A 20,829-nucleotide genomic window follows, 5' to 3' on the forward strand; every position below is an offset into this window, starting at 1 on the left:
GCCCTCAGACTGGGTCTTACACCATCAGCTTTCCTGGTTCTCAGGCCTTGGATCTCAGACCAGGCTACACCACCAGCCTCTGCCGGGGAATATCATGGGGCTTCTCAGCCTCCATAATCAAGTGAGCTAATTCCTTATAATAAATCTCTCTTTCTCTCTCTCTCTCCTCTTGGTTATGTTTCTCTGGGGAACCCTGACTAATACAGTGGGAAAGAAGTAAGCCTGTGCGGTTGTAAGCCACTGAGACTTTGAGGTTATTTGTTACTGTAGCATAACCTGGCCTACACTGATTTACACAATGGTGTTTTCCACAAACACAAAGGAAGTAGAATATGGAAGACTGAATTTTCTGTTCCCATCCAGTAGGAGGAAGTTTTCTGTGGTTTGAAGACCTGTGAGTCTTTGGGTTGCTGTTTGACTTGTACTTGCACATGGGCTTTTATATTGATGCCAAATAGTATATCTATACTCCTCTGAGATGTCTTTTCCTCCATGGAAATGGTGTATTTTTTAACTCTCTTACCAGCTCCAATTTCAACTTTTGCCTTTAATTTTTTTCCCCATAATCTTCAGGGGGAGAGCTGTCTCTAGGGATAGCTGTCTATGAGCAATGTACCCAGACTAATTCAGAGAGTGTGTTTGATGAACTTTGGTTTGATTCATACATAATTGTTAAAAACTACATTTGAGAAAACAATTGCATCTTTGGCAAAACCTGAAGGTCTCTAATCTTAACTATTCCCCTAGCATTTATATTAGGAGGCCAGTTTAAGTATTATGTTTTTAAATGAAAGGATTTGGCTTTAGGCTGATAATTTAATATCAAAAACAATCCCCCCAACTCTACAAGAGCAGGAACCCAGATTAATTAGAGAGGCCTCATTAATGAGTTTTTGAGGGAGGGGGCGTTGGTAGGAACAGCCCACTGACAGCAGAGGACCCAGTGCAACAGAATGGGCAGCCTGAGCTTTACTTGGCAGGAAAACTCCATGGATACTTTAATTCTTCACTTTTCTGTCTAGGTGTCCCTTGGTAAAGACAAGTAGGGGAACCAAAGCAATTACCTAGATAACTAAGGAAAAACAAACCTGTATGTGGCAGGTAACTTGGGTAGTTGCTTCTAATTTTCTAGGCAACAACTTTCATTCTTTTCTTCCCCATTATTGACAAGAATTTAATCTGGCTCCCAAGAGCTACTTTAACAATGATCATACTTTTAGTTGGTAAACACTGCTTCATAGGAACTCCCCTACTCATCATTCTAGAGTTTGAAATAGCTGTCAGATCTCAGGGCTGTGTTGTTCCCACTGATTCATGGCAAAACCCCAATAACTACTGGGATAATGTTTGTCTATTGTGAAACTTCAGAACACAGGTTCTAGCAACTCATTCTTGTCTTGTGATTCTGGTGTAAGATGAGCACTGCACCATCACAGGCTGGACGAATGAGGTTCCAGCTGTGAGGGGGGCCAGGGAAGAGGACGTACACGTGTCAGCCTCTGTATGAGGCATTGGCTGCACCTTCCCTCCAACACCTTCCTCTAAGGCAGGTCCCACTTCTTTCACTTTATGGGTGAGGGGATGGAATCTCAACAAGGTGCACAGCTGACAAGTGACAAAACTAGAATTCAAACCCAGATCCATTTGATTCCAATGTTCTTGCCACTATCCCGATGGCTCTGGGGGAAGCCAGGGCATCTAGATTTTTAAAAAATTTCTGTGGTTGTTTCTAGCATCAACTGGATTGGAAACTGTACCTTAAGTTGGTGGTTCTCAGACTTTAGCATGCACTAGAATCACCTGTAAGACTTGCAAAGAAACAGATTGCGTTTTCTGAGTCAGTAGATCTGGGTTGGGGCCCAGGAATTTGCATTTCTAACAAGTTCCCAAGTGACATCCATGCTAGCACCTGGGGAATACACCATGAGAACCACCACTGCATTGAGGGGAACTCTGAGAGCTAAATTTGACGTGAAAATCTATATTATTGAGGGTGAGATCAGGTCTCTGCAGAGTCAACTAACAGAATGATTGAGAATCAGTCCTGACTAATAATAAAACTGATGCATCTAAAGACAATATGTCCATCATAGATGGATGGTCAGAATAGAAACCTTAAATAATGGGGCAGAAAATGTAGCCAACACACTCCATCAAGAAAGAAGTGATGTAAGGGTCAGTTTCTACATTTCCTTAGAATTCCCTGGATACCAAGCAACCATATGAGAATTAATTTGATTTATTTGATTAATTTGTTTTCTCAGGTGTCTGATATTTCAGATGTATGGGATGGTCAAGTGTATTTTTCAGAACCACCGCTTTGCCTAGTAGTCCCTGTGGAGGCCGCTGGTACTGAATTCTGTGTGAATGGCGCCCCCTCGTGGACAAGGCAAGAATATCATCCATTGTCAACGCATGACCCAGTATTGTTATTCACACGTGATTTGAGTGTCCCTTGGACTCCAGTCATCTTAAAACCAGCAAACCTGAGGATTAGTTCCTGGAACCTGTGAGAACATGATCTCTGAGAGCCCTGCCCTTGAGAGAGCTCTGACTTTGAGAAAGGTTTTCTTCAGCAATACTCTAACTCTAGCCCTTAAATTCTTGAAACAAATGAAAAAGGTAGAAGGTGGTTAACAAACCATATATTAATACTGTCACCATGTGTTTCTCCCCTCTCAGTTTTGTGGGATGAAGTGAATTCACAGTTTGACTTACAAAGGAGGACTTGTGACTGAAACCTTTGGCCAGGTAGCCAGGCACTTTAATAACCATCCCTCTTGCCTAGAGAACAGGATGGCCAGGACTGTCACATGCTTTCCAGTCTCTCAGCAGCTCTCATACCTAGAAACAAGAGCCTCCCAAAGGTCTGTCATTCCTCAGGGTCCACGGGAAACCCAGTGGCTTAATAGACAAATGTGTGTCTTTGTGACACAGCAAGAAGTCTTTTGGTTTGAACTCGTTGGTCTAGAGAGAGATTATTCTACCTGTGGCATAAAATTCTAAAGAGGCTTTGCAGAAGACCTACCAGTGCCCTGTGTCTCATAACACTCCACACACCCACCGTTAGAAGATCAAACTTATTTGTGTCCATGCTTCTCTATGATCCGCAAGTTTTCCAAGAACACCTGCATTCAAAGCTCAAGTCTACCACTTCACAGCTATGCAACTTTACTTAACCTTTGTGGGCCTCTGTGTTCTTATTTATCGGATAGTTGTAAGGATTGCAGAGAGAGAGATAAAGATAGAGCTGACAGCAGTGACTGACACATCCTCATATTAGATAAATGTTACTTGTTATTATTGAGACATGCTTGTTAATAAAGCCCTGGGGACAATTTGTACATGCTGTGTATAGAAGGGCTTGGAAAGTATCTAATTAACTGAGAGAGCATTGAGGAGTCCAATCCACATACAATGAGTAGAACTAGAAAGATGTTGAGGATGGTTAGGTGAGAGAACCAGGAGAGAGGTATGAACTCCAGAGGAATAACTCGCCTGGAAAGTAGGTAATTGGGAATTTAGGATCCCAGTCTGATGTGAAAGAAGGAGCTGTGGCTGTGGGAGGCATATCTCAGAGAGAAGAAACAACATTGCCCATGCCTGCGCAACCCACGGTTTCGCCTGCCCCTTAAGGGCCATCTCTTTCTAATGAGAGTTGTTTACACTGTTGGTTATAAACTACTAGGATTTAGAGACCAATTTATATAGGTTGTGACCAGCATCGAAAAAACAGAACAGAATATAAAATATCAGTGCGCATTATACATAGTGAGCAAATATTTTATGAAACTTTAATCAGTTATGCATGCACATGTGTATAGGCTCACAATGTAAAGTGCACTTTTCTGGTAAGTCTTGGTACAGGGAGATTGCAAGCTGCTGCTCTAGTGCTGCGGTCCCCAATCCCTGGCCTCGGACCAGTACCAGTCCATAGCCTGTTAGGAACCAGGTTGCACAGCAGGAGGTGAGCAGCGGGTGAGCAAAACTTCATTGGTATTTACAGCTGCTCCCTGTCACTCACATCACTGCGTAAGTCCCACCTCCTGTCAGATCAGCGGCAGCATTAGATTCTCATAGGAGTGCGAACCCTACTATAAACTGTGCATGTGAGGGATCTAGGTTGCTGCTCCTTATGAGAATCTAATGCCTGATGATCTGAGGTGGAGCGGAGGTGGTGATGTTAGTGCTGGGGAGCAGCTGCAAATACAGATTATCATTAGCAGAGAGGTTTGACTGCACAATAAATGTGATGCTGATGCGCTTGAATCATCCTGAAACCAACCCCATCCTTATTGCCCTCCCCACCCCCTGTCCATGGAAAAATTGTCTTCATGGAACCAGTCCCTGCTGCCAAAAATGTTGGGGACCACTGCTCTAGTGTATTCACTGAGCCTGGTGGGGGCTCTTGCAAGGTTCTTTTGATTATTTTCCAGACTGCCTTTTCTTCACCAGCTGATGTCTTCTTGTATTCTCACTTAGAAAGAGGGAATGGAGCTGTTTTTGTTTTTTTTTTTAAATAAGGGCACTAATCCCTGGGAACCCTCATGGCCCAATTACCTCCCAAGGCCCCACCTCCTCTCCAAACACCATCACATTGGAGGACAAGATTTCAACTTATGATTTTTAGGAGACACAAACATTCAGTCCACAAGATCAAAGCAAGTACCTAGTTGCTGCCCTTCAGGGAGGTCCTGGGCTCAGACAACCCTCTGATACAATGTTGCCACCTCTGCGAAGTCCTGGAGGTGAGGACAGGGTGGAGGGAATTGAATCCAGGTAAGCTTCCCTCTTTCTCTTTTGTGACCCAGTATCTCACTCATTTCAAACTTGATATGAAGCTATACCCAATTTTATTAAGGCGTTTGGGAAACTAGCAGAGAACTAATTTAAACCTATCTGCTTAATTCTACTTTTCCTGAAGTCCAGGGAGAGAGAGTCTTGGAATTTAAACTCTTTGCAGGGGTCACTTCCTAGAAGCTCCTGTTTTATCAGGAGCGTCTCAGGGCCACATCCCTTGCTGCAGAAGGACACTTCTTCCAATTTTAGCCCTGTAAATATTTATTCATTTTTGGGGGGAAATTCTATATTGTGCTCAGAGAGTTCCATAGAATTTTTATCTCCTTCTGAGTATTAAGGAAAGGCCAGTCAAGTTTTAAAAAAATCCATTTCAGATCCAGTATAATTCCCTCTACCTCCTCCCCTATCTGCCGAGCCCTGGCCATGCTTCTCCATGGGGACTTAGAGTGGGGAAGAGGCTTGGTTGCTTTTTCACTCTTCATATCCCCTCTCACAAGGCACTGTTCCCCTAGAGTAGGGAAGAAAAATGGAAAGGGACAGAGCTCTCATTCCTAATGTGCACCAGCTTTCTCTTGGCTGTTGTTTCTTAGGCTCAGGTGGACCAAGTGGGGATGCTCACTGATGATGGACATCCCAGGCTGGTTCCTTCCTGGGGTACATACACGGGTTCTACTTGGGCCATTCAGGGTCAGGGAAGGGCTTCTCTCTAAGTGTCTGCCAAATACTCTGACATGGGAGATCAGCTCTAGCTCAACCTCTTTGAATCTCACCCCAGCTTTTGCCATCAGTAACACCCTCTGTTGTCTCCTGTTGCTGGAGACTCCCAACACACAGGTGGCCCTCTTGTTTCAGGTACAAGATAGCTTGACTACAGCTGCCTTCTGCAGTGTCCACCTGGGCCACAGGAGACTCAGGCTTCCTTGGAACACCCAATGGCAGGAGGACTTGCTTCCCTCTCTCCCATCTAAATTTTCATCTCCCCTGCCCGTAATCAATGGCCCACTGTGGATCCAGATGCCTCTTCTTCTTCCTGACACCCCCAATGTCTGTGAGTGCTCCTCTTTCTCTCTTCCTCCATGGACAATGACAAAGCTCTCCACTCTCCACTGACAACTCATGACAAGCAGTCTCTCCTCTCTCCCACCTTCCCAATTTGCTTGTATGGGGCAGAGGGAATGAGAGGGGGGTCTGTGGGTAGCTAGCAGAGACAGAGCTGATCAAGTCCAGCTGTTAAAATGTCTTGGAGGGGTATATGGCCTCCAGCTGTTGGAAGCTCCTTCTAGAATGGGAGGTTCTTGATATGTCTTTGGCTTTGGTTTTGCTCCAGGTCTTGTTCACCAATTCTAGGACAACAGAAATAGCACCATCAACACCCACTGCACGTGGGACAAGAGATCCATATCATCTACCCTGTCCATACTTTGAAGAAGTAAGCCAAATGGCTCTGAAACTGAAGTTTTGAAATGTCTATAAACAAGCCTGAGCACATGGCCAAGGGGTGGTGTGTTAAGGAAAGTCTGTCCAATTGGAAGAAGGCCTGTGGCCTTGAGTGTGGACCTGGTCCACACTGCAGCCACACACTGCCCCGGGGCAGGTATTTTCCAGAGTTAAAAGGAGGCAAAACTAAAAATGCCTAAACATAGAATGAGTACTCCACCTTTTCAGGATTAGTGAAGATATTTTGGGTTTTAATGCATTTCCATCAAATAGAAGTGACTTGGAAAAAAAACTCATATCATATTTACTATTAGTGAGAGTTTTATTTGTAGAAACTCCAGAATTTATTGAATTCCTAACATTAAAAAAAAGATATTTTAAAATTGCTTTTATTTTATTAGGCCATTTTAGTAAACAATTCACCATGCTTGTGTGACAAATGAACATTTTTTTTTCAAGTAGAGTCTGTGAATTTACCATTGTAGAAATAGACTTAGCTATTGTGAAAAATTCAAATGGTAACAAAGGTACATTAAATGCCCCTTCAGTTTTCTTTTTTCTTTTTTAACTGGAAGTAGATGTTACCCTGGAAGGGTGCAGGGTCAAGTTGTCACATGAAGGGATAAAGACAGTGTCTCTGCCCTGAGCACTGCCCAGAAATACCCTGAACCTCCATCGACAAGACTCTTTGGCTGGGTCGCGGGGGTAACTCTCACGTTATCAGTGGGGATGGCTGGTGTCTTGTTGAAATTATCAGAATTAATGTCCTTCTCTTTTCTTTCTTGTCCTTCCTTCCCTCCCTCCCTTCTTTCCTTCCTTCTTTCCTTCCTTCCTTCCTTCCTTCCTTCCTTCCTTCCTTCCTTCCTTCCTTCCTTCCTTCCTTCCAGCTCTCACTCTGTTGCCCAGGCTAGAGGGCCATGGTGTGATCATATGATCATAACTCATTGTAACCTTGAACTCCTGGGCTCAAGAGACCCTCCCGCCTCAGCCTCCCAAAGCACTGGAATCACAGGCACGCACCACCATGTTTGGCTAATTTTTAAAATTTTTTTGTAGAGACAGGGTCTTGCTATGTTGCCCTGAGGCTACAAGTGTGAGCCACTGCGCCCAGCCAGTGTCTTTCTTCATCTCCTCCATCTCCTCCATCCTCTGCTCTGCATGTGTCTCCCTTTCCTGATGCTCCCAGAACGGCAATGGACGTGTGATTTTGAGATTTGTACCTCTCTTGTGGTTCTCTTTTATCAAGGGAAGAGTGCCCTCTTCTCATAAGGGGTACTTCCTCTTTGATTCCTTCTTTTAAGTTCTCATAACTTCTCAACTCAGGGAAAGCTTGACACAAGTTACTGGGTGCCTAGCCTGGAAGAAGACATCAGTGCAGTGCACCTGCACAACTACACCCCAAATCGTTTATTCTTGGTGACCACCAATTGAGGGGCACCCTTGTTAGGGACAGAAAAACAAGTGAGAGGTAATGGAAATCAGAAAGACAGAAAGGAGAAACCAGTTATAGAAAAAACAATAAGGAGGAAATGGTTACAGAAAAATACGAAAAGGAACAGTTATTTCAGTCTTAAAGAAAGGGGTAATTAGGCCGTGCAACACTGACCACCAGGTTATGGAACTTTCCCCACGGTACGTGTAACATAACCTTTAAGTCATGTCCAAACATAGAAAGGAATTCAGTCCTACTTACAACTAACCTTTACCTAAACGTAAAGCATATAAAAAGGGAAACATAGAAGTAGCCAGTGTCTTCTCCACTCGTGGAGACAGACCCATTTCCCCTTCAGAAATGTACTTTCATTTTGCACCCTTAAACTTCACTCACAGCAAATTTTTCATGCATACTTGCTGAGTGTCTGTCTCCATTGTGCAGACCAAGGCTTGTGATTCTTCCAAGCCCAGAGCCCAAGAATGGGGGCAACACTTCAAAGTTCAGCCGTGCACAGGGCCGTGACACCCTGACTCTCTCACTTCCGAGTGGGGTGATACTCAAAATGCATATTTAATGATCAGGTGTGTTGGGTAGCTGATAACCTCAGTAACTGACCAGTCAGTGTGTTCTAACCGTTGCCTACTGTGTGAGTATCAGATTCGGCAGGGGCCCAAACAGGCCGGACTCTGGGCGACATTGCCAGCAGATTAGTTTTGTTTCGTATGCAGAGTGATTTTGAAATACAGTGTTAGAATGCTTTTAGGCTAAGCATGACTTTCTAATTCCCAGTAGCCCCTCCTGTCCCTTGTCCTAGAGCTGGCTGGCTTCATTCATTTATGCTACTCCCGGTTTCTGAAAAGCATCTGCTTGTGCCAGGCTGTTCTCAAACCTTTCTTTGTGGACCGGTCTATGTCCAGCAGCTATTAGCTCCAATTTCTCTCCTAACATGTCCTCTCAGCTCGTCACCACATGTACAGATCCTCATACAAGTGGAATTATATGAAGCCTCCCCTTGTTGCTGGGCTTAACTTTCCATAGAGGCAGATTCTCTCTTCTGGATCTGAATTATATCAATATTCAGCTGCACATTAAATTACAATTGATTTGGAAACGAAGGACTAAATATACGAACAGACGATGGCCAGACCTTATATAAAAATGGAATCCTGTACCTGTCATTTGCACCAACATGCCCAGAAAACCAACTTCTAATTTTCAATCAACATTCCAGGAACCAGCCTTCTGTAAGGGAGACGTGTAGAAGTCAGACTGCTCTCTGGTGACAGTCCGAGGTTAACAATATGGCTAGGACTTTATGAACAACTAACAGCTTCCCTAATTTTTGTCCTTATTTCCAACTTAGGACCAACCAGAGAAAGCCAATAGGCAACAGGATGTCCAGCTTCTACTCAGGCCTCCGACAGCTTCCTCGTGCCAACCACCCACAGTCGGGGGATACCAGGGCCTTCCCTTTTTACACTGTGCAGTTTTCCCACCCTTCTGCCCAGCCAAAATGCAAGTGATGGTGGCTCACTCCCTTGACACAGCAAGCTCTAAATAGACTTTGCTTTTCTCATGTGGTTTGTATTAATTTATTTCTATAGAAATAAATTCAATGATACTCAGATAATCACAATTACAAGAAAGGCCTTTAGTAAAATGGCAAAACAGTGAGAAAAAAATAAGAATCGTGTGTATTCTATAAAAGTTTAAGAAGGGGTGTTCTCTTCGGGATGTTTTGAATCTCCCCCATGGATCACTTTTGCCATTTTTCCTGTCACTACAGGAATTTATAATAAAACAGCCCATTTTAAAATATTGAACTTTGCTACTTTCAAACTGAAAATTTTTTTGAAGCTTAAGGCAGTCATTTCTGCAAAAGATGGCTTCTGGGTTTATTAATTAAAAAGAATGCAGGGAGTATTTGAAATATTATCATCTGGGTGAATTTATTCTAAATTTATAGTCTACAGTCTCACCATAATTAAAATAACACAAAAAGAGTTTGAAATATGGTGATAGCTTAAAATGTGAAAATAATTTTTTTAACATGAATAATTATCCCACCAGTTTTATAACCTAATAAAAATCGAAGTAAAAGATAAACATTGGGTATTTTAATCATAAGAAATCATATGTATTTTGGGAAATTAGAAACGTTACCCATACATTCATACTTCAGAATCCTCATTCTAGAAATTCTTTTCTTGGAGATGTTCCAAAGAAGTGGAGCCCATCGGTGCCCTTCTCAACAGGACTTAGCAAATATGAAGCTCTAGGAGCCATACCTGGCTTTGAATCCAAATTCAGCAATAATTGGCTTTACATTTGAACTGAGATACAGAACAGACATTCATAGTCTTTGAGCATATTTTCCTTATTTGTTCCTTTGAAAATACAGACTTTTATTATTTTTTACTCTCAACAGAGGGGCAGAAGAGAGAATACTGTAGAAACTCTGTTGTATTTTCTAACCTTGTAGGAATCACTTTAGGGTTTACTATGATATCATTTATACATATTCACATTACATTACTCATGTTATGATTTTAAAATTGTAAATCATTCAGAGAATTTTGTAAATACTCTCTTTCTGGTGTCTCCGTTGGTTGGTATATTTTGAAGTAATGGACATCAAAGGTGTTCAGTGAATACTTGTTAACAAATTGATTAAATGCAAACCAATTTTATAGTAGACACAGTTTGGAACATGAGTGTGCAGAAACAATAACAGTTATTTGACACTTATTTAGTATTATCTGACATGTTCTTCCCTACTGTTTTCTATGGTTAATTTACATTGACTATATATTTTTCAGTTTCTTAATTATTCCTTTTCCCTCTTATGTATAATGAGAATTCATCCTAGGTTTTTGTGGATTAAAAGGAGCTGCAATGTTCCCCGAAGTCTGCCCTTCCTTTGCAGGCAAGAATCTCCTCTACTGTTCGCAAACTTTAACATGTATCAGAGTCACCTGGAAAGCTAGTTAAAACTCAGGGTGCTGGGCCCCACTGCCAGAGTTCTGATTCTGTAGATCTGGGATGGGGCCCAAGAATTTGCACGTATAACAAGTTCCCAGGACGTGCTGATGCCATTGGTTTAAGGACCACACTTGCAGATCGGCTGCTATCGTACCATGTACAATTCATGTACAAGTCAGTGTGTGTGTGTGTATGTGTGTATGCAGTGGCAGTGGTGGTAGCAGGAGTAGCGGTAGGGTGTGACCAGGGCAGGGCCTGGACTTAGAAAAGCTCGCAGGTATAGATCTTTGTGAGAAAGCCACAGATGTTCTCGAACGAGTCCAAGTTCCAAAGGTGTCAGGGAGAGAGGACAAGAGAAAGAGAAACACTGATGTGTTCCTGACAGCTGATGCTTCTCCTATTGAGATTTCTCTGAAATGAAATTCCTAGATGGTTTAGCCGCCCACAGGGGCTGCTAAATTGACACATCTTGGCCTCACATACAATGCTTGTATCTGCATTTTATGCTTTCAGACTACATGTGAAAACTCTGTGCATTCGAAGAGTAAGCTAGGCAAATATTTGCCTCTACACAGCTACTACTTGTGTTTCTTTGTTCTTCTGATTTACCTTAAGGATCTGTGTGAGACAGCTAGTTTAAATGCTGGCTATGAGATAACTGGCTAGGAATTTTAGCCCCTTCATAGGCATTCACCTGCCTGAAGATTGGGGTGGGTGGCATTTTAATGGGTCTAGCAACCTGTTTCTTTCTCCGCCAAATGGTAAAGACAAGAAAGCTCTTCATGGATTGCTGAATGGCTTGAATTATCATAAATTCTGGAACTGACACTGAAAACAGGCAAATGTCAGTCCCACAGAATATCGCCGCACCTTGCTAGTTGTATCATTCCTGTATAATATAAAATTGCAGGTGATTTAAAGTTCTGAAAGGGCTTTATAAGCCTCTGGTCTCAAGACTCTTAGATTTTGATGGCACGTTGTCTTTTTTGTTTCAACTTTGTTTTACATTTTTTATGAAGGACATTTTCAGAGATATTCAGATCTAGAGATAATAATGTAATGACACTTGATGCTACTTCCATCCAGTCTCAGTAATTATCAATATTTTGCCAATTATCTTTAATCAATCCCCACTCTCGGTCACACTAATTGTATTTGTAAATACTTCCATGTGAACCTCTAACAGATAAGGGCTTTAAAACAATATGACCACAATGCTATTATTACACCTATCAAAGCGATCATTTTAAATATCATTCCAGTCCATGCTAAAATTTCCTTATCTCAAAAATTGTGTTTAATAATACATTTGTTCAAATCAGGACCCGGATGAGTTCCTTTGTTGAATTTGGTTGATCTCTCTCTCTTAAGCCTCTATTACTACTTAACAGTTTCTCCTCTCCCTTTTTTAGATTTTGATGGCAAATTGTCTTTTTCATTTCAACTTTGTTTTAAATTTTTTTATTAAAAAAAAAGTTTCTCCTTCTCTTTTTTCGAAGCCATTCGTTGAAGAGATGAGCCATTTTTCCTGTTGAATTTCCCACATCTTAGACTTATTTGATCACATCCTCTGGTATTGTTTACCTGGTTTCTCTATGCCCCATATTTCTTGTTAACTGGTAGTAAGTCCAGAAATATAATTAAATTTAGGTTTATTTTTTGTGGGGGGAAAGACCATTTCAAAGGCAGGGTTGGGTACTAGCTATTGCATCACATTGACAGGCACATGATGTCTGTTGCTGCCACTTTGAGTGATGCTGTGATTGATCTGTGGGTTTAGGTGTCATCAGCATGACCAACCCATTATCAGATTTCCCATCAACCACCATTTATGATCATGGCCTCATCCATTGTTTCACTGGGGTCGCAAAATGACACTTTTCTAATTCAATCATTTTTCTGAATTAGTTGGAATTCTTCTATGGGGAAGAATCTTCCTTCACATCTATTTGGTTAACCTGATGCACAGTTCCTAAGTGAGAGGGGCAAGATAAATGCTTCATTTTATACACTTATTTATCCAATTTCAGAATAATGAGCCCAACAACATCCAAATGTGACCAATGTGGTTTCTGTTTTTCAAAATATCATTATGCACTTAAAATTTTTATATGTTTATATATTTTATATGTTAATATAGTAGAAGATTTTATATACTTATATTTAATATATTTCAATCAATGGGTTTCAATTAAGCAACCCATTGCAAATGACGCTAAATTTGTCTCCATGTCAATTTTAATGGGATTGCTCTTAAATTCAGTATAAAACTGTTTATGTGCCATTCTGTTGTTTTTTAAAAAATATTACTGTACTTAGAACTAAAATATACTTATTGTAGAAAATTTAAAGAACAAAGACCTACATAAAGATAAAAATGAAAATCACTTGTATTCTCCTCACCCAGAAGTATCTCCATTTCCAAATTTTGTTGAATTTCCTTCTTTTTCTTTGCTCTTATGTATTAATATATCATTAACGACCCCACAACCCATCATTATAATCACTTTCAGAAGCGCTGTCAACCACCCCTCATCCTTAGCCTTGTTACATGATGTGTGGCAAAACCTCAACCCTCACCTCCTCTGCACCTGTGTCTGAGCGGCTGTTACTAGAGCCTAACTGAACTGTTTCTGCATTTGATGATTAAAGCCTCCACATGCACTCACTGTGACCCAGAAACTATTTCAGATGTTCTCCTCAAACTACCCCAATCCTTCCCTCTTTCACCTTGACTAAGCTGTTGACCTTGCCCCACACTTCACTGAAGTAAAAACCTTCAGATAATAACTCTAGAATTCCCAACGCAAAAACTGCCCTCACCTGTAGCTATCGTCACCTCCTTCCCTCTAGGCACAATGGAGGGCATGTTCTTCCTCCTAGCAAATTCCAGGACCTCTCTTTCTTCTCTACATCCAATGCTCTTTGACCTTTAAAAACACTTCACTCTGATTATCCTCCCTCCCTCCTTCTATCAACATTTCCCTGTCTTCTACTAGATCATTTCTGTCACTATATTCTAACTTCCCAACCCCATCTTAAAAACAACACTAGCAACAAACATAATCACTTCCCTCGTTCCATGTCTGCTGGAAGGTACCATCCATTTCTCTATTTTCTTGCTTAGCCAAACTTCTCAAGAGTTATTAACTACATCGTTTCCACTTTTTAAACTCATTTTCTTCCATATTCCAGTCTGGCTTCTCTCCAGCCCCATCACTGTACTGAAATTTCTTGTCTCTGAATCACTGGAAATGCATGTGGCCACATGTGATGTATACCTCCCTGTCCTCATCTTACCTTTTCAGCAGCATGTGGAGGAGTTGGCCATTCACTTCTTGAAACACTCTTCTCTTGGGTATGTTCAGGCCATTGATTCTTTGCTTTACAAACTCACTGGCTTTGCCCATCAGTTTCCTTTTCCAGCTGGCTCCTATTTCTCCCCTTAAGTGTTGGTATTGCTCTGGTATGAATCCAGGTCGTCTTCTTTTCTCCTTTTTCCCTGGGTGATTTCATTAATTACCAGCTTTTAAAATTATCATCATGACTCAAGATTTCAAAGTTTATACCTTCAACCAGATAATTTTCCTGAACACCATATCCAGTTTTGTTTACCTGACAGCTCAACCCGGATGACTTACAAACATCTCAAATTAGATGTGTACAAGATAGAACTTCTCATTTTCTGCCCATAACTCAGTCCTTCCTTTATCTGTCCTAGCCCAGTAAATGGCACCATTATCCACCAGTTGCTCAATCCAGAAATCTAGGAGTCAGTCCTGATTTCACCTTTGCCATAGCCCCTATATCTCAAGCATCAGCAACTCCATTTGATTTGACCCCCTAAAATATCTTGACACTGTCAACTTTTCCCTGTCTCCATGGCCAACACCTTGGCCATGGCCCATCCTTTACCTGGACTATGTCAACACCTCCTTGATGAGTCTCTTGATTTCACACCTGCTCCTCCCCAATCCATTTCCCATGTTATAAGCATGAGTGATCATCTTTTAGAATATAAATTAAATCTTACTTCAAAACCTTCAGTGGCTTTTAGTTACACCTGTAATAGATCCAAACTCTGTACAGAGGCTGGATGGCTCTACAGATCCTCATGGTTTGTCTCCTCATCTCTCTCCAACCTCAGGCTATGCAACTCCCTCACTACACCAAAGTCACGCTTTCTCGAACACACTCAAATCTTCCTGCCTCTAGCTGTTCATATATGCTATTTTCTCTGCTTATAATGCTTTTCTTTCCATTATTGCCATGTGTGACTTTTTATCCATCAGAAATCAGCTTAAATATTGTCATGCTGATGCCTTTTCTGATCAGTGTGACTAAAGTAGGTCTCTCTTATTTTCTATTTCATCTTCTTGATGGCTATGGTCATAGCTATTTTCACACTATATAAACATTTATACACAGTCATTTGTAATTTAATGATGGGGATACTTCCTGAGAAATGCATCATTAGGCTATTGTACCATTGTGCAAACATCATACAGTGCACTTACACAAATCTAGATGATACAGGCTACTACACACCTAGGCTATATGATATCGTGTATTGCTCCTAGGCTATAAACCTAAGTGAATACTATAGGCAATTGTAACATAATGGTAATTATTTGTGTATCTAAACATAGAAAAGGTACAGTAAATATATGGTATTATAATCTTATGGGACTACTGCTGTATATGTGGTCTATTGTTGACCAGAATGTCATTATGTGGCACATGACTGTATTTGTTTGTTTGGGTTTTTTCTGTCTTCCACACTAAATGTAACCTTCACGAGAGTCAAGAATATCTTGTTCACTTTTGAACCCTAGTGCTTAGCTCAGTATTGGGCACATGGTTGGTACTCAGTGATTATTTGTTGTATGAACAAAAGAATTCCTCTACATCAGTGGACCCTGACCTTTTTGGCACCAAGGACCAGTTTTGTGGACGACAATTTTTCCATGGACAGGGGGATGGGAGGATGGGTAGGTGGAGCTCAGGCAGTGATGTGAGTGATGGGGAGTAGCTGTAAATACTGATGAAGCTTTGGTTGCTCACCACTGCTCACCTTCTGCTGTGTGTGCCCCTTCCTAAGTTTCAGGGAAGACAATTTTTTCACAGACGGAGGTCGGGGGCTGGAGGTGGGTGGCAGAGCTCTGACATGGTGCTTGTATACTCACTGGGGTTGGGGACTGCAGCTCTACATTATTGTTTTTAGTGGGTCATACTCCTTTTTGCAAACATTTTTTGAGTTCTTACCATTTACAGAGCTAAGCAAGATTCTTGTTGTTGAACAAGACAACATGGCTCTGTTTTCAAGGTGCTTATGTCTACCAGAGGGTATAACTGTGTATATAGGCATATACAAAATAAACAATGCCTTTGTACAATAAGATTCAAAATCATACAATACAATTAATCTTATAGAAGAAGTATAGGGTACTTTTGGATGAAATAAAAGGAATGGGCCAGGCAAGGTGGCTCATGCCTATAATCCTAGCATTCTGGGAAGCTGAGGCGGGTGGATCGTTTGAGCTCAGGAGTTTGAGACCAGCCTGAGAGACCAGCCAGACAGAGCGAGACCCTGTCTCTACTAAAAATAGAGAGAAATTATATGGACAACTAAAAACACATACAGAAAAAATTAGCCGGGCATGGTGGCGCATGCCTGTAGTCCCAGCTACTCGGGAGGCTGAGGCAGTAGGATTGCTTGAGGCCAGGAGTTTGAGGTTGCTGTGACCTAGGCTGACGCCATGACGCTCTAGCCCGGGCAACAGAGTGAGACTCTGTCTCAAAAAAAAAAAAAGAAGAAAGAAATAAAAGCGATGCCTGTGGGGTCTAGTAAGTTATTTTAATAAACTTCTCTTATTTGACACTTAGGCTATTTCCAATTTTTCATTATTTATACATCTTTATAGGTATATGATATGTATAATCTACTTATATTGCTTATGATGGATTCTTAGGAGACTTGTTGGGTCAATGGTCATTAAATAATTTTGAGATTTTGAATTTTGGATTTTATTGCTGAATTATGCTTTTACCAGTGTTAAGTGGGATTTTCCATTTCAAAATGTTTTTGCCATCATTGGCATTATGGTATTTGAAAATTTGACATTGATATGAGAAAAAATAGCATCTTATTATTTTGATTTTAACTGCACTGATGATTGGTAACATAAAAACTTTTCTTGAACGTGTATTTGCCATTTAGTATTCATTTCTCAGATTACTTCTTTATGCTTTTAACTCATCTTTATATTGAAGCATTCATCTTTTTCTTTTTGATTTATAACACTTCTTTATATATTATAGAAATAAAATCACTATCATATATGATCTATTTTCCCAGATTTTAATTACTTTTAATTTTTGTTACATTTATGCTTTTCATGTTGAAGGATTATATGTTTAATTTAGCATTTCTTACAAAGACTCTTCTTGCCAAATATTACAAAAATATTTATTCATCATTTACTTCTAGCACTGATCTGTTTTCATTTTTTCATAGTTAAAAATTGATTTTGGTGTAAAAAGTGCGGTGGAAATCCAAGTTAATTGGTTTTTCCAAATCGTTTTACTAGTGCTGGCCTTTACACACTTTTCTCCTAGATTTGATCTATGAAAATTATTTAAATATAGAACTGGCACCCCAATCTTTAGCCGAGCAAAGGCCAGAGGGCCCCTTGAATGGTCTTTATTCATTTTCCATGCTCCTTTGTGGGATAAGTTTGGCATGTGACTAAGTTGCAGATAAGGGATGAAGGCTGATGTAGTTGGTATGACTTCTGGATGGTGTCCTTGGAGGGGCAGGGATCATGCATCTCTCTCCTTTTTGCCTTCTGCTAGCTAGAATCTGGACATGATATTTGGAGCTGGAGCATCCGTATTGGACAGGGACCACACTAGGAAGCAGTGCATAAAACTGGACATATCCCAGATGCTGGATGATTCTGTGGCACCACTAAGTCTGCCCAGATTTCCTACTTCTGGATTTTTTTTTTCCTTTTTCTTTTTTTTTTTTCCCTTTCTTCCCTTCCCCCTTTTTCTTTTTCACATCAGACAGGTAATGTGATGTAACAAGGTCTGAGGGGGCCACATCTCACACATGAGCATGAAGACCCTCAATCATCACACTAATGAAACACGAAAAGATTTACTTCTATATTTTTTTTAGATAAGAAAACAAAACCACGTTTTAAAGCCATTATTAATTTAGTTTTTCTTAACTAATTCAATGTGTCATGTTATTTTATAATTTTCATTTTTTACTTCATTTTGTAGTTTTCATTGTCTCCTAGCTTTTGATCTTTAACCATATTTGCTTTATTTCTATTTTCTCATGGTTTGGAAGTTACATATCCTCTTCAGAGTCTTCTAGTGATTGCCCTTGAATTTTAAAGGTACATTTTTGAACACATTTTTATTCAGTTATCAAGGAGATTGGATCATTTGTCCTCATTTTAAGTAGCATGATAAATTTATTTCACTTTGGTACCTGTCTCTTACCATGCTAGGCTTTGCTAATACAATGTATATAATTACCCTTAAATTATTTAGAAAAAATTTACAGTTCTTATTTTTAAGTTTACCTTGTATAATTTGTATTTCTGTTTGTAATAATACTTATTTAGACTAAATTCACCACTGAGATGATTTTGGTTCTTGATACTATTTATTTTCTAAGACAACTTTCTCAGGCTTGTAATCTCAATTTTTCTTTTCTTTTGCTTTGTTTAAAGATATCTTTAGGTTATTTTTTTCCAAGAAGGGTATCATAAAGCCTTACATAAGAACTTAGATATTAAAAATGTTTTTCCTGTTGCCTGAATTGAAAATTCTTGGGTTCCACATTTTTCTCCTTAAGATTCTGTAAACATTGTGTGTGAGTGTGTGTGTGTGAAATTTAACATTACATAGCAGTATAAGATCATCTTGACTTTGTTTCTGCATAGTGACCAGGTATTTTCCAGGTGAATGTTTAAAGATGTATTTTTATTGTCTTTGCAGTTATACAACAGTTTCAGAATGTTTTATGTGTAATTTATATTTTCTTCTATTTATTTTACGGATCACAGGGAGTATGTCCTTTTGTTTGCATACTTAGGGCTTCCTCGGCTCAAAAACATTTTCTTTGTTCATGATTTCGATTATTGCTTTGCTCCTAATTATCTTGGTATTCTCCTGAGGAAGACATTAAATTATTTAATTGGTTTTCCAAACTCTCCTTCAAAATCATCATCTTATTCATCACTTGCGTCTTTGTCTCTTTCTTCTCTTTAAAGTTTCTGAACATCAGATGTGTTTGATTTGTCATGGTGACACCTGCTTTTCACTCGCTCGTTTTTCTCTGCTATTATTAACTTTTTAGTCTCCCTCCTCCAGCCCCTCCTTGTGCACAGTCTGCCTCCTTGTAGTCATGTGTTATTATGATGATTTTTAAATCTCAGCTTTAGATTTAATTCATCTTTTCATCGTTTCTTTTGCTCACTGCTATCTATTTGCTCTTTGTAGCTCTTGGAAGAAGCCAGGTGGTCTTGTGGCTTGTTGAAGGCCCCCAGTTTCCTAGATCCTAATTCTGTTTCTTTCTGTAGATAATTTTCAGAGGTGAGTTCTATCTCTTGAGTCTATAGTTGTTGTTCCCCTTTCTCTTATTCTGATGTATTGTTTGCAAGGTCCCAAGCTCTTGTTTTCTTTCCTCCTTAGCCATAAAGGAGAAACTGTCTGGATTTGGCATCTGGTGTAGGTAAGGGGAGCGGGTATGTTTTTCCTTCTCAGATGGACAGCTGAAGGCAGGTCTTTGTGGGAGCCCCTATCCCAAGTGCCCAGGAAGCTCTCCCTGACATGGTGCTGGTGTACTGGAGTGGACTATTCTCCTACTCCTTCTGCTTGATTCTCTGGTCTTCTGAGAGTGGGATGCTAAAAACTGTAATCTCCAGCATGCACTACCACTAGTACCTTAATTTTCTCTGCCCTGCCCTGCAGAGCTTAAAATATTGTAATAATATTGCCCAGGATAGAATCATTTCTACTATTCCCAATGACTCCCTGTTTCTTGGGGAGTTGCAGCACTGAAAAAATATAGAAAAATTACGATGCAGTAGAAACATTCTGATCACTTCAAAACATAGTACCTGTTTAATAGAGAAGCAACTACTTTTTAAGTTTTCTGGATATTAGCTGGGGCATACTGATAAGGACATCCAAGTTGCCATTCATTTTATTTGGACAAAACTGTGTAGACTACAGATTGATTTTCACAATTCCACTCCACAGAATTTATGGTTGGAAATTTTGACAGTAATTGCTTGTCGATTTCAGATATTGGTGGAAATGGTGTTAATCTTTGCCTTTATAAAGTGTTCTAGCAATATTTGGGAGTGGGTGCTAATCCCCATGGTGTCACCTTCTGGGTTAACAGATATGCATATGTAATTAACATTCGTGATTTTCCAGGTAATAGGCTCACTGCTTGATAAATATTATCTTATTTAATCTTCAAAATGATCCTATGATGTCGATGTTATATGATCTCCACTTACAGATGAGACACTAGGTTTGCAGATGTGAGTAACCTGTCCAAGGTCACTGAGCTAGGAGGCCGTGGGGTCTGGATGGCTCTAAGTGCATTTCCCTGCACAGTTCTCCTCAAACCCTGGTACCTGGAAGATATGAAGAACTTTCTAATAACTCTCAATTGCTTTTAATTTTGGGGGAGTAATGGGTCTTCCCCATTACTGTAATTTAGAAGTGTTTGTTACCAGGCAAGTTTCCTACTTATAACCTGTCTCTTTTAAGAGAAGCAAAGGAAACTTGCTTTAATCATTATATTATGAGACAGCTCTTTTGTTTTAAAATTTGCTGCAGCCTGTGACTGGGGAAGAAACAATCTAAATATTAATGTTCACCTTCCTCTATTTCATTTCTATTCCCTCCACCTGTGAGTGAAGCGATCTGACTCTCTCTCGAATGCCAATTGCTTCTTTTTAATCTTGTCTTTTTAGGAAAACAATTTCTTTCCTTATTAGCTATATAAATCCCAGTAATCCATTCTTGGAAAAGCCTATTCAAACGTAATATCACTGACTTTGATCTGACAGCAGCTTCATAAGAATAGACTAGGATTCAAATTTCAGTCTCCTCTATTTCTTAATTAGCAGACTGATGAT

General features: G+C 40.1%; 1 protein-coding gene and 1 non-coding gene across 2 annotated transcripts in view; one reads left to right on the top strand and one right to left on the bottom strand.

Moving 5' to 3' along the window:
- The window catches only part of BACH1 (BTB domain and CNC homolog 1), a 96,355-nt gene that overhangs the window by 66,480 nt on the left and 9,046 nt on the right, over nt 1–20,829 (top strand). The window lies entirely within an intron of this gene.
- Nucleotides 17,717–17,816, bottom strand: LOC123630964. Its single transcript, XR_006732888.1, has one exon. It is a non-coding gene; the product is annotated as a small nucleolar RNA U13 (small nucleolar RNA).

Source organism: Lemur catta, chromosome 1, assembly GCF_020740605.2.
Source record: "Lemur catta isolate mLemCat1 chromosome 1, mLemCat1.pri, whole genome shotgun sequence".
In the NCBI taxonomy this organism is placed as follows: Eukaryota; Metazoa; Chordata; class Mammalia; order Primates; family Lemuridae; genus Lemur; species Lemur catta.